Here is a 12250-nt window from a genome sequence, read left to right as displayed (position 1 = left end):
GACATCTAGTGGTGATTATAGTGTAATACTGACATCTAGTGGTGATTATAGTGTAATACTGACATCTAGTGGTGATTATAGTGTAATACTGACATCTAGTGGTGATTATAGTGTTATACTGACATCTAGTGGTGATTATAGTGTAATACTGACATCTAGTGGTGATTATAGTGTTGTACTGAAATCTAGTGGTGATTATAGTGTTATACTGACATCTAGTGGTGATTATAGTGTTATACTGACATCTAGTGGTGATTATAGTGTTATACTGACATCTAGTGGTGATTATAGTGTTATACTGCCATCTAGTGGTGATTATAGTGTAATACTGACATCTAGTGGTGATTGTGGTGTTATACTGACATCTAGTGGTGATTATAGTGTTATACTGACATCTAGTGGTGATTATAGTGTAATACTGACATCTAGTGGTGATTATAGTGTTATACTGACATCTAGTGGTGATTATGGTGTAATACTGACATCTAGTGGTGATTATAGTGTTATACTGACATCTAGTGGTGATTATAGTGTTATACTGACATCTAGTGGTGATTGTGGTGTTATACTGACATCTAGTGGTGATTATAGTGTTATACTGACATCTAGTGGTGATTATAGTGTAATACTGACATCTAGTGGTGATTATAGTGTTATACTGACATCTAGTGGTGATTGTGGTGTTATACTGACATCTAGTGGTGATTATAGTGTTATACTGACATCTAGTGGTGATTGTAGTGTAATACTGACATCTAGTGGTGATTATAGTGTAATACTGACATCTAGTGGTGACTGTGGTGTTATACTGACATCTAGTGGTGATTATAGTGTAATACTGACATCTAGTGGTGATTATAGTGTAATACTGACATCTAGTGGTGATTATAGTGTTATACTGACATCTAGTGGTGATTATAGTATTATACTGACATCTAGTGGTGATTGTGGTGTTATACTGACATCTAGTGGTGATTATAGTGTTATACTGACATCTAGTGGTGATTATAGTGTTATACTGACATCTAGTGGTGATTATAGTGTTATACTGACATCTAGTGGTGATTATAGTGTTATACTGACATCTAGTGGTGATTATAGTGTTATACTGACATCTAGTGGTGATTATAGTGTTATACTGACATCTAGTGGTGATTATAGTGTTATACTGACATCTAGTGGTGATTATAGTGTTATACTGACATCTAGTGGTGATTATAGTGTAATACTGACATCTAGTGGTGATTATAGTGTAATACTGACATCTAGTGGTGATTATAGTGTAATACTGACATCTAGTGGTGATTATACTGTTATACTGACATTGTGGTGATTATAGTGTAATACTGACATCTAGTGGTGATTATAGTGTAATACTGACATCTAGTGGTGATTATAGTGTAATACTGACATCTAGTGGTGATTATAGTGTAATACTGACATCTAGTGGTGATTATAGTGTTATACTGACATCTAGTGGTGATTATAGTGTTATACTGACATCTAGTGGTGATTATAGTGTTATACTGACATCTAGTGGTGATTATAGTGTAATACTGACATCTAGTGGTGATTGTGGTGTAATACTGACATCTAGTGGTGATTATAGTGTTATACTGACATCTAGTGGTGATTATAGTGTTATACTGACATCTAGTGGTGATTATAGTGTTATACTGACATCTAGTGGTGATTATAGTGTAATACTGACATCTAGTGGTGATTGTGGTGTAATACTGACATCTAGTGGTGATTATAGTGTTATACTGACATCTAGTGGTGATTATAGTGTTATACTGACATCTAGTGGTGATTATAGTGTAATACTGACATCTAGTGGTGATTATAGTGTTATACTGACATCTAGTGGTGATTATAGTGTTATACTGACATCTAGTGGTGATTATAGTGTTATACTGACATCTAGTGGTGATTATAGTGTTATACTGACATCTAGTGGTGATTATAGTGTTATACTGACATCTAGTGGTGATTCTAGTGTAATACTGACATCTAGTGGTGATTATAGTGTTATACTGACATCTAGTGGTGATTATAGTGTTATACTGACATCTAGTGGTAATTATAGTGTTATACTGACATCTAGTGGTGATTATAGTGTTATACTGACATCTAGTGGTGATTCTAGTGTAATACTGACATCTAGTGGTGATTATAGTGTTATACTGACATCTAGTGGTGATTATAGTGTTATACTGACATCTAGTGGTAATTATAGTGTTATACTGACATCTAGTGGTGATTATAGTGTTATACTGACATCTAGTGGTGATTGTGGTGTAATACTGACATCTAGTGGTGATTGTGGTGTAATACTGACATCTAGTGGTGATTATAGTGTAATACTGACATCTAGTGGTGATTATAGTGTAATACTGACATCTAGTGGTGATTATAGTGTAATACTGACATCTAGTGGTGATTATAGTGTAATACTGACATCTAGTGGTGATTATAGTGTAATACTGACATCTAGTGGTGATTATGGTGTTATACTGACATCTAGCGGTGATTATAGTGTAATACTTACATCTAGTGGTGATTATGGTGTTATACTGACATCTAGTGGTGATTATAGTGTTATACTGACATCTAGTGGTGATTGTAGTGTAATACTGACATCTAGTGGTGATTATAGTGTTATACTGACATCTAGTGGTGATTATAGTGTTATACTGACATCTAGTGGTGATTATAGTGTTATACTGATATCTAGTGGTGATTATAGTGTAATACTGACATCTAGTGGTGATTATAGTGTAATACTGACATCTAGTGGTGACTATAGTGTTATACTGACATCTAGTGGTGATTATAGTGTTATACTGACATCTAGTGGTGATTATAGTGTTATACTGACATCTAGTGGTGATTATAGTGTAATACTGACATCTAGTGGTGATTATAGTGTAATACTGACATCTAGTGGTGATTGTGGTGTAATACTGACATCTAGTGGTGATTGTGGTGTTATACTGACATCTAGTGGTGATTGTGGTGTAATACTGACATCTAGTGGTGATTGTGGTGTTATACTGACATCTAGTGGTGATTGTGGTGTAATACTGACATCTAGTGGTGATTATAGTGTTGTACTGACATCTAGTGGTGATTATAGTGTTATACTGACATCTAGTGGTGATTATAGTGTTATACTGACATCTAGTGGTGATTATAGTGTAATACTGACATCTAGTGGTGATTATAGTGTAATACTGACATCTAGTGGTGATTATAGTGTTATACTGACATCTAGTGGTGATTATAGTGTAATACTGACATCTAGTGGTGATTGTGGTGTAATACTGACATCTAGTGGTGATTATAGTGTAATACTGACATCTAGTGGTGATTGTGGTGTAATACTGACATCTAGTGGTGATTATAGTGTAATACTGACATCTAGTGGTGATTATAGTGTAATACTGACACCTAGTGGTGATTATAGTGTAATACTGACATCTAGTGGTGATTGTGGTGTAATACTGACATCTAGTGGTGATTATAGTGTTATACTGACACCTAGTGGTGATTGTAGTGTTATACTGACATCTAGTGGTGATTATAGTGTTATACTGACATCTAGTGGTGATTGTGGTGTAATACTGACATCTAGTGGTGATTATAGTGTTATACTGACATCTAGTGGTGATTGTGGTGTAATACTGACATCTAGTGGTGATTATAGTGTTATACTGACACCTAGTGGTGATTGTAGTGTTATACTGACATCTAGTGGTGATTATAGTGTTATACTGACATCTAGTGGTGATTGTGGTGTAATACTGACATCTAGTGGTGATTATAGTGTTATACTGACATCTAGTGGTGATTGTGGTGTAATACTGACATCTAGTGGTGATTATAGTGTTATACTGACATCTAGTGGTGATTATAGTGTAATACTGACATCTAGTGGTGATTATAGTGTTATACTGACATCTAGTGGTGATTATAGTGTTATACTGACATCTAGTGGTGATTATAGTGTAATACTGACATCTAGTGGTGATTATAGTGTAATACTGACATCTAGTGGTGATTATAGTGTAATACTGACATCTAGTGGTGATTATAGTGTTATACTGACATCTAGTGGTGATTGTGGTGTTATACTGACATCTAGTGGTGATTATAGTGTAATACTGATATCTAGTGGTGATTATAGTGTTATACTGACATCTAGTGGTGATTATAGTGTTATACTGACATCTAGTGGTGATTGTGGTGTAATACTGACATCTAGTGGTGATTATGGTGTTATACTGACATCTAGTGGTGATTATAGTGTTATACTGACATCTAGTGGTGATTATAGTGTAATACTGACATCTAGTGGTGATTATAGTGTTATACTGACATCTAGTGGTGATTGTGGTGTTATGCTGACATCTAGTGGTGATTATAGTGTTATACTGACATCTAGTGGTGGTTATAGTGTAATACTGACACCTAGTGGTGATTATAGTGTTATACTGACATCTAGTGGTGATTATAGTGTTATACTGACATCTAGTGGTGATTATAGTGTAATACTGACATCTAGTGGTGGTTATAGTGTAATACTGACATCTAGTGGTGATTATAGTGTTGTACTGACATCTAGTGGTGATTATAGTGTAATACTGACATCTAGTGGTGATTATAGTGTAATACTGACATCTAGTGGTGATTATAGTGTAATACTGACATCTAGTGGTGATTATAGTGTAATACTGACATCTAGTGGTGATTATAGTGTTATACTGACATCTAGTGGTGATTGTGGTGTAATACTGACATCTAGTGGTGATTATAGTGTAATACTGACATCTAGTGGTGATTATAGTGTTATACTGACATCTAGTGGTGATTGTGGTGTAATACTGACATCTAGTGGTGATTATAGTGTAATACTGACATCTAGTGGTGATTATAGTGTTATACTGACATCTAGTGGTGATTATAGTGTTATACTGACATCTAGTGGTGATTATAGTGTTATACTGACATCTAGTGGTGATTATAGTGTTATACTGACATCTAGTGGTGATTATAGTGTAATACTGACATCTAGTGGTGATTATAGTGTTATACTGACATCTAGTGGTGATTATAGTGTTATACTGACATCTAGTGGTGATTATAGTGTAATACTGACATCTAGTGGTGATTGTGGTGTTATACTGACATCTAGTGGTGATTGTGGTGTAATACTGATATCTAGTGGTGATTGTAGTGTTATACTGACATCTAGTGGTGATTATAGTGTAATACTGACATCTAGTGGTGATTATAGTGTAATACTGACATCTAGTGGTGATTATAGTGTAATACTGACATCTAGTGGTGATTATACTGTAATACTGACATCTAGTGGTGATTATAGTGTAATACTGACATCTAGTGGTGATTATAGTGTAATACTGACATCTAGTGGTGATTATAGTATTATACTGACATCTAGTGGTGATTATAGTGTTATACTGACATCTAGTGGTGATTATACTGTTATACTGACATCTAGTGGTGATTATAGTGTAATACTGACATCTAGTGGTGATTGTGGTGTTATACTGACATCTAGTGGTGATTATGGTGTTATACTGACATCTAGTGGTGATTATAGTGTAATACTGACATCTAGTGGTGATTATACTGTAATACTGACATCTAGTGGTGATTATAGTGTAATACTGACATCTAGTGGTGATTATAGTGTAATACTGACATCTAGTGGTGATTATAGTGTAATACTGACATCTAGTGGTGACCATAGTGTTATACTGACATCTAGTGGTGATTGTGGTGTAATACTGACATCTAGTGGTGATTGTGGTGTTATACTGACATCTAGTGGTGATTGTGGTGTAATACTGACATCTAGTGGTGATTGTAGTGTAATACTGACATCTAGTGGTGATTATAGTGTTATACTGACATCTAGTGGTGATTGTGGTGTTATACTGACATCTAGTGGTGATTATAGTGTTATACTGACATCTAGTGGTGATTATAGTGTAATACTGACATCTAGTGGTGATTATAGTGTAATACTGACATCTAGTGGTGATTATACTGTTATACTGACATCTAGTGGTGATTATACTGTTATACTGACATCTAGTGGTGATTGTGGTGTAATACTGACATCTAGTGGTGATTATAGTGTAATACTGACATCTAGTGGTGATTATACTGTTATACTGACATCTAGTGGTGATTATACTGTTATACTGACATCTAGTGGTGATTATAGTGTAATACTGACATCTAGTGGTGATTATAGTGTAATACTGACATCTAGTGGTGATTATAGTGTAATACTGACATCTAGTGGTGACCATAGTGTAATACTGACATCTAGTGGTGATTATAGTGTAATACTGACATCTAGTGGTGATTATAGTGTAATACTGACATCTAGTGGTGATTATAGTGTTGTACTGAAATCTAGTGGTGATTGTGGTGTAATACTGACATCTAGTGGTGATTATAGTGTAATACTGACATCTAGTGGTGATTATAGTGTTATACTGACATCTAGTGGTGATTATAGTGTAATACTGACATCTAGTGGTGATTACAGTGTTATACTGACATCTAGTGGTGATTATAGTGTAATACTGACATCTGGTGGTGATTGTGGTGTTATACTGACATCTAGTGGTGATTATAGTGTAATACTGACATCTAGTGGTGATTATAGTGTAATACTGACATCTAGTGGTGATTGTAGTGTAATACTGACATCTAGCGGTGATTGTAGTGTAATACTGACATCTAGCGGTGATTATAGTGTAATACTGACATCTAGTGGTGATTATAGTGTAATACTGACATCTAGTGGTGATTATAGTGTAATACTGACATCTAGTGGTGATTATAGTGTAATACTGACATCTAGTGGTGATTATAGTGTTATACTGACATCTAGTGGTGATTGTGGTGTTATACTGACACCTAGTGGTGATTGTAGTGTTATACTGACATCTAGTGGTGATTGTAGTGTAATACTGACATCTAGTGGTGATTATAGTGTAATACTGACATCTAGTGGTGATTGTGGTGTTATACTGACATCTAGTGGTGATTATAGTGTTATACTGACATCTAGTGGTGATTGTGGTGTAATACTGACATCTAGTGGTGATTATAGTGTAATACTGACATCTAGTGGTGATTATAGTGTTATACTGACATCTAGTGGTGATTATAGTGTAATACTGACATCTAGTGGTGATTATAGTGTAATACTGACATCTAGTGGTGATTGTAGTGTAATACTGACATCTAGTGGTGATTGTAGTGTAATACTGACATCTAGTGGTGATTATAGTGTTATACTGACATCTAGTGGTGATTATAGTGTTATACTGACATCTAGTGGTGATTATAGTGTAATACTGACATCTAGTGGTGATTATAGTGTAATACTGACACCTAGTGGTGATTATAGTGTAATACTGACATCTAGTGGTGATTATAGTGTAATACTGACATCTAGTGGTGATTATAGTGTAATACTGACATCTAGTGGTGATTGTGGTGTTATACTGACATCTAGTGGTGATAGTGTAATACTGACATCTAGTGGTGATTATAGTGTTATACTGACATCTAGTGGTGATTATAGTGTAATACTGACATCTAGTGGTGATTATAGTGTTATACTGACATCTAGTGGTGATTATACTGTTATACTGACATCTAGTGGTGATTATAGTGTAATACTGACATCTAGTGGTGATTGTGGTGTTATACTGACATCTAGTGGTGATTATAGTGTTATACTGACATCTAGTGGTGATTATAGTGTAATACTGACATCTAGTGGTGATTATAGTGTAATACTGACATCTAGTGGTGATTATAGTGTTATACTGACATCTAGTGGTGATTATAGTGTAATACTGACATCTAGTGGTGATTATAGTGTAATACTGACATCTAGTGGTGATTATAGTGTAATACTGACATCTAGTGGTGATTATAGTGTAATACTGACATCTAGTGGTGATTACAGTGTAATACTGACATCTAGTGGTGATTATAGTGTAATACTGACATCTAGTGGTGATTATAGTGTAATACTGACATCTAGTGGTGATTATAGTGTAATACTGACATCTAGTGGTGATTATAGTGTTATACTGACATCTAGTGGTGATTATAGTGTAATACTGACATCTAGTGGTGATTCTAGTGTAATACTGACATCTAGTGGAGATAATAGTGTTATACTGACATCTAGTGGTGATTATAGTGTTATACTGACATCTAGTGGTGATTATAGTGTAATACTGACATCTAGTGGTGATTATAGTGTTATACTGACATCTAGTGGTGATTATAGTGTAATACTGACATCTAGTGGTGATTATAGTGTAATACTGACATCTAGTGGTGATTACAGTGTAATACTGACATCTAGTGGTGATTATAGTGTAATACTGACATCTAGTGGTGATTATAGTGTAATACTGACATCTAGTGGTGATTATAGTGTTATACTGACATCTAGTGGTGATTGTGGTGTTATACTGACATCTAGTGGTGATTATAGTGTTATACTGACATCTAGTGGTGATTATAGTGTTATACTGACATCTAGTGGTGATTATAGTGTAATACTGACATCTAGTGGTGATTATAGTATTATACTGACATCTAGTGGTGATTATAGTGTTATACTGACATCTAGTGGTGATTATAGTGTTATACTGACATCTAGTGGTGATTGTGGTGTAATACTGACATCTAGTGGTGATTATAGTGTTATACTGACATCTAGTGGTGATTATAGTGTTATACTGACATCTAGTGGTGATTATAGTGTAATACTGACATCTAGTGGTGATTGTGGTGTAATACTGACATCTAGTGGTGATTATAGTGTTATACTGACATCTAGTGGTGATTATAGTGTTATACTGACATCTAGTGGTGATTATAGTGTAATACTGACATCTAGTGGTGATTGTGGTGTAATACTGACATCTAGTGGTGATTATGGTGTTATACTGACATCTAGTGGTGATTATAGTGTAATACTGACATCTAGTGGTGATTCTAGTGTAATACTGACATCTAGTGGAGATAATAGTGTTATACTGACATCTAGTGGTGATTGTAGTGTAATACTGACATCTAGTGGTGATTATAGTGTAATACTGACATCTAGTGGTGATTATAGTGTAATACTGACATCTAGTGGTGATTGTAGTGTAATACTGACATCTAGTGGTGATTATAGTGTTATACTGACATCTAGTGGTGATTATAGTGTTATACTGACATCTAGTGGTGATTGTGGTGTTATACTGACATCTAGTGGTGATTATAGTGTTATACTGACATCTAGTGGTGATTATAGTGTTATACTGACATCTAGTGGTGATTGTGGTGTAATACTGACATCTAGTGGTGATTATAGTGTTATACTGACATCTAGTGGTGATTATAGTGTAATACTGACATCTAGTGGTGATTATAGTGTTATACTGACATCTAGTGGTGATTGTGGTTTAATACTGACATCTAGTGGTGATTATAGTGTAATACTGACATCTAGTGGTGATTATACTGTTATACTGACATCTAGTGGTGATTATACTGTTATACTGACATCTAGTGGTGATTATAGTGTAATACTGACATCTAGTGGTGATTATAGTGTAATACTGACATCTAGTGGTGATTATAGTGTTGTACTGAAATCTAGTGGTGATTGTGGTGTAATACTGACATCTAGTGGTGATTATAGTGTAATACTGACATCTAGTGGTGATTATAGTGTTATACTGACATCTAGTGGTGATTATAGTGTAATACTGACATCTAGTGGTGATTATAGTGTAATACTGACATCTAGTGGTGATTATAGTGTTATACTGACATCTAGTGGTGATTATAGTGTAATACTGACATCTAGTGGTGATTATAGTGTTATACTGACATCTAGTGGTGATTGTGGTGTTATACTGACACCTAGTGGTGATTATAGTGTTATACTGACATCTAGTGGTGATTGTAGTGTAATACTGACATCTAGTGGTGATTATAGTGTAATACTGACATCTAGTGGTGATTGTGGTGTTATACTGACATCTAGTGGTGATTATAGTGTAATACTTTCATCCAGTGGTGATTATAGTGTAATACTGACATCTAGTGGTGATTGTAGTGTAATACTGACATCTAGTGGTGATTGTAGTGTAATACTGACATCTAGTGGTGATTATAGTGTTATACTGACATCTAGTGGTGATTATAGTGTTATACTGACATCTAGTGGTGATTGTGGTGTAATACTGACATCTAGTGGTGATTATAGTGTTATACTGACATCTAGTGGTGATTATAGTGTAATACTGACATCTAGTGGTGATTATAGTGTAATACTGACATCTAGTGGTGATTATAGTGTAATACTGACATCTAGTGGTGATTATAGTGTTATACTGACATCTAGTGGTGATTATAGTGTAATACTGACATCTAGTGGTGATTATAGTGTTATACTGACATCTAGTGGTGATTATAGTGTAATACTGACATCTAGTGGTGATTATAGTGTTATACTGACATCTAGTGGTGATTATAGTGTTATACTGACATCTAGTGGTGATTATAGTGTAATACTGACATCTAGTGGTGATTATAGTGTAATACTGACATCTAGTGGTGATTATAGTGTTATACTGACATCTAGTGGTGATTATAGTGTTATACTGACATCTAGTGGTGATTATAGTGTTATACTGACATCTAGTGGTGATTATAGTGTAATACTGACATCTAGTGGTGATTATAGTGTTATACTGACATCTAGTGGTGATTGTAGTGTTATACTGACATCTAGTGGTGATTATAGTGTTATACTGACATCTAGTGGTGATTATAGTGTTATACTGACATCTAGTGGTGATTACAGTGTTATACTGACATCTAGTGGTGATTATAGTGTAATACTGACATCTAGTGGTGATTGTGTTGTTATACTGACATCTAGTGGTGATTATAGTGTTATACTGACATCTAGTGGTGATTATAGTGTAATACTGACATCTAGTGGTGATTGTGGTGTTATACTGACATCTAGTGGTGATTATAGTGTTATACTGACATCTAGTGGTGATTATAGTGTAATACTGACATCTGGTGGTGATTGTGGTGTAATACTGACATCTAGTGGTGATTATAGTGTTATACTGACATCTAGTGGTGATTATAGTGTAATACTGACATCTAGTGGTGATTATAGTGTTATACTGACATCTAGTGGTGATTATAGTGTTATACTGATATCTAGTGGTGATTATAGTATTATACTGACATCTAGTGGTGATTGTGGTGTTATACTGACATCTAGTGGTGATTATAGTGTTATACTGACATCTAGTGGTGATTATAGTGTTATACTGACATCTAGTGGTGATTATAGTGTTATACTGACATCTAGTGGTGATTATAGTGTTATACTGACATCTAGTGGTGATTATAGTGTTATACTGACATCTAGTGGTGATTATAGTGTAATACTGACATCTAGTGGTGATTATAGTATTATACTGACATCTAGTGGTGATTGTGGTGTAATACTGACATCTAGTGGTGATTATAGTGTAATACTGACATCTAGTGGTGATTATAGTGTTATACTGACATCTAGTGGTGATTATAGTGTTATACTGACATCTAGTGGTGATTATAGTGTTATACTGACATCTAGTGGTGATTATAGTGTTATACTGACATCTAGTGGTGATTATAGTGTTATACTGACATCTAGTGGTGATTATAGTGTAATACTGACATCTAGTGGTGATTATAGTGTTATACTGACATCTAGTGGTGATTATAGTGTAATACTGACATCTAGTGGTGATTATAGTGTAATACTGACATCTAGTGGTGATTGTGGTGTAATACTGACATCTAGTGGTGATTATAGTGTAATACTGACATCTAGTGGTGATTATAGTGTTATACTGACATCTAGTGGTGATTATAGTGTTATACTGACATCTAGTGGTGATTATAGTGTAATACTGACATCTAGTGGTGATTATAGTGTTATACTGACATCTAGTGGTGATTATAGTGTAATACTGACATCTAGTGGTGATTATGGTGTTATACTGACATCTAGTGGTGATTATAGTGTTATACTGACATCTAGTGGTGATTATAGTGTAATACTGACATCTAGTGGTGATTATAGTGTTATACTGACATCTAGTGGTGA

General features: G+C 34.7%; 1 protein-coding gene across 3 annotated transcripts in view; it reads left to right on the top strand.

Moving 5' to 3' along the window:
* ATRNL1 (attractin like 1) overlaps positions 1 to 12250 on the top strand; it is a 767569-nt gene that overhangs the window by 113343 nt on the left and 641976 nt on the right. The window lies entirely within an intron of this gene.

The sequence above is a fragment of the Ranitomeya variabilis genome, chromosome 4 (genome assembly GCF_051348905.1).
Source record: "Ranitomeya variabilis isolate aRanVar5 chromosome 4, aRanVar5.hap1, whole genome shotgun sequence".
NCBI classification, from domain to species: Eukaryota; Metazoa; Chordata; class Amphibia; order Anura; family Dendrobatidae; genus Ranitomeya; species Ranitomeya variabilis.
This window is presented reverse-complemented; position numbering and strand designations above follow the sequence as displayed.